At 43.8% G+C, this 3,657-nt stretch overlaps 1 non-coding gene across 1 annotated transcript; it reads left to right on the top strand.

The window, feature by feature from the left end:
* Positions 1 to 2,192: 2,192 nt before the first annotated feature.
* trnal-cag (transfer RNA leucine (anticodon CAG)) lies at positions 2,193 to 2,275 on the top strand. Its single transcript has one exon. It is a non-coding gene; the product is annotated as a tRNA-Leu (tRNA).
* Positions 2,276 to 3,657: the final 1,382 nt, after the last annotated feature.

Below are 3,657 nucleotides of genomic sequence, written 5' to 3'. Positions count from 1 at the left end.
AAGTCTCAGTTAGCTAGTCCGCCAAAACTTATACAAAGAAGACCACTTAAATCAATGGGTAGCAAAACTTAAACAAAAGAAACGTTAGATTTGGCACGAAGATTAAGCAGCCTCTCAGAGTATAACTGGGGGCCTATCGTACCAAGAGCAACCTATTTGTCTGACCATTACTTTGGAACAACAAGATCAAGATCGAGAGCACACGGCAAGAAAACACATGAAGAGACATCACGACATCAGAGAAAAGAACTTCAAAAAACCAATCAGTGGAACATCAATACCAACTGACTTGGTAACAGGCATCAACCGGACCACCGCGACCGACGGACCCAATCAGGAAAATCAACCACTAGAAAACCGGGGTCCACGCAAGTGTTCCACTCTACAATTTGTGCCTCGACTGTCCAGCTGGTAAAAATTACCGAAACAACTTAAAACTCTATTGATGACAAAGGATACCGGCTTCGGGACAATCAGAATACTTCGTCACAGACAAGGCACCGGAAGGCTGGAAGGTAGAACACACCGGTTGTGGGAGAGCTGGTTGGTGGTGACATGGAAGTGTCTGCAGTGTGCGGGACCAGACTGCTTCCACGCATCCACAATGAATGTCCCACCCTTTATTTGGGAAAAGTACAACTGAGAGTGAACAAGTTCCATCCCGGTCAGAGCAATCTGAAGCTTTAACTGACTGACACTCTGGTTTGGGATTGTAATGTCTGTCAGCATGTAATGCTTGTAGCGCCACACTGTGGATGTGGACGTATTGTGTGCTGCAACTGTACAGTCAATCGTGAAACAGAACAGGCTCTTTCGGGAGAGTTCCGAAAGAGCAGCCTGCATGTTGGGAAGCTGTGTGTGCTGTGCTATGTGAAGATATCACAGGGATGTCTTGCAATATGTGCATCTATCAGTCTCTGTGGTGCAATGGATTAGTGCGTTCAGCTATTAATTGCAAGGTTGGTGGATCGTAGCCCATTCAGGAACAAAGCCTTTAATTGTTTTTCCCTGAGGATTCGGTGCCGTGCAGTTCCAGGTTGTCATTGTTCGTTTTGGCTGCACCAATATATTCCGCAATCATTGCCAGCTGTGCTGTTATCAAGTTATACCAACTGTTACTTGCATTTTCGCGTGGTTGTTCATTGTCTCGTCGCCAATTGATAGGCTCATAATAAATAATGAAACTGAGTACTGTGAACAATGAGTAAGTGTGACATTAGCTCCTTTAATAAGATTCCAGCGTGCTTATATATACCAATGGATGCTGGGAACCCTTGGGACTCCAACAGGTAGGCCCTCTGGTGGTGGTGTGATACAGGTGGCCAAGGATTAAATACATAACACAAGGTGTGTACGGAAATCAACCATCAAAAGTCCTGTCATTAGCCACAGGGGTTTCCGGCAATTTTTTGATCGCAAAGCGCTTTCAGTCCTTGTCCTTAACATTGCAGATGTGGAAATTGGGGAGTTTAATGACTTTGAAAGGAGAACATTGTTGTTTGGTGCAGTTCCGGTCAGAGAAATGTTTGTGAAAGGAACTTTTTGCAGAGAGAGGGATTGAGCATTTCAGCTTGTTGCTGAACACTTCTCTCTGGGCACTGAGCTAAGCAGCAGTTTCCGTAGTGTAGCGGTTATCTTGTTTGCCTCACACGCGAAAGGTCTCTGTTGCGAGCCTGGGCGGAAACATTATTTGTGAAGCAAAAACTTGTCTGCAATAAAATTGAACAAAAGCAGTCCAGGGTACATTGTCGCATGAGCAATGAACATTTGAAAACTAATCTACTCAAATACAGAATGTGTAAAATCAGATCGGGGATAAAACTTCATCAAGGGTTAAAGTTTCACTCATTATTAAAGTTCAGTTATTGAAATTTCGATTGTCCTTGTTCGTATTTCTTTCATTCTGTGAAACAGCACTATCGGTTTATACATCAGATCTAAGTTGCATTTGAAACCCACAAACAGCTCATTAATTATTCGCTCTTCCCCAGTTCCAGAGCTCAGAGTGTTATTGTTCATCCCTGGGATATAAGCTACCTCCAACCCGGGCCAAACCTCCCCGTGCACCGATCACAGGCTCAGGAAAACCCCGGGGGAGAGGATATCCCGATCACTGGGACTTCCAGCAACACTGAACAAGTGCCCTGTCCAAAACTTTCCTTAGTAATAACTTGTAACTGAAGCATCAAACAGTCAGGATGGCCGAGCGGTCTAAGGCGCTGCGTTCAGATCGCAGTCTCCTCTGGAGGCGTGGGTTCAAATCCCACTCCTGACATTCAGGGTTTTAATTCGCAAACTCATTTGTTTTGACACCACTCTGAAGTGCTTTGGGACATCCATCTGACGTAATAAAATTACTCCACTTCAATTGCAAACGGTGATATCAAATATACTTCCCATACCGGGAAACGATCCCGGGTGGCTGCAGCGAAAGGAATGGGTTTGTGAAGCATTGAAAGGTGCCCTGTAAATATCTCGCACTGCTAATTTAAACTCACGGTTATAATTTGTTTCAGTGCAAAAGAAGGCAGGCTCGAAGGGCCAAATGGCCGACTCCTGCTCCTGGTTCTTGTGTTCTTCTGCAGAGCACAGAACAGATGATTAAATTATCAACTCTCCCTCAGTTCGTATTTCTTTCATTGTGCAAAAGAAGATAATGTGTTCATTAATGATGTTTTCCTGTGAAAGCAACATACATTTTAAGGAACTGTAATCGACGAACATGGGGCTCAAACCCACGATCCTGAGATTAAGAGTCTCATGCTCCACCGACTGAGCTAGCCAGGCTTCTCAACATCTCCCCTGTCAATCCCCTTCAGAATATTGTCCGCTTCAACGAGATCACCACCGATTCTTCGAAACCCAAGAGAGAATTGGCATATTCTACACAATCTCTCAACATAGGACAGCCCTCTCATCCCAGGAATCAATCTGTTGAACCTCTGTTGCATCACCTCCAAGGCAAGTGTGTCCTTCCTCAGATAAGTACTATGGGCGAATATCCTGTTTTTCTGCTGATTCTACTTCCTCCTCCTTTGATAGTCCTTCTCTGTACATTCTGTATTCTGCTTGGTTCTCTACTCAAATATGAGCCTGAAGTTTATCACAAGCTTCCGTTTTTGTGTTTTAGTTGATCTTCATTCATCCACCGAGCTGTAGCTAGCTATCATGCTATTTCTGCACCCTGCATGAGAACGTGTCTAGTCGTTACCCGATCTATCTCCTTTTTGAAAGACTCCCAATGTGCATTTACTGTTTTACCGAGAAATCTTTGGTTTCAATCTACCTGGGCCGGATCCCTTTCAACTCAGGAAATTAGTCCTCCTACAGTTGGGTATTTTCACACGTGATTATACCTTCTCCTTTTCCATAACTACTCTAAACCTAATGATATTGTGATCACTGTTTCCTCAATGCTCCTCCACAGAAACATGCTCTACTTAATCCATTTCCGAGATCCAGAACTGCTTTCTTCCCCATCGTGCTGGAAACATACTGATGGAGAAAGTTCTAATACAGATTTCAGGAAATCCTCCCCTGCATTTTCCCTTTGCATGGTTATTTTCCCAGTTTACGTTGAAGTCCCACATTATCATTTCAGATCTTGAATCTTTCTGCATTTTACCTAAATTTACACCTCTTTATCCTTCCCACTAT

The sequence above is a fragment of the Pristiophorus japonicus genome, unplaced genomic scaffold (genome assembly GCF_044704955.1).
Source record: "Pristiophorus japonicus isolate sPriJap1 unplaced genomic scaffold, sPriJap1.hap1 HAP1_SCAFFOLD_233, whole genome shotgun sequence".
Taxonomy (NCBI): Eukaryota; Metazoa; Chordata; class Chondrichthyes; family Pristiophoridae; genus Pristiophorus; species Pristiophorus japonicus.
The sequence above is the reverse complement of the archived record's forward strand: the minus strand, read 5'-3'. Positions and strand labels throughout refer to the sequence as shown.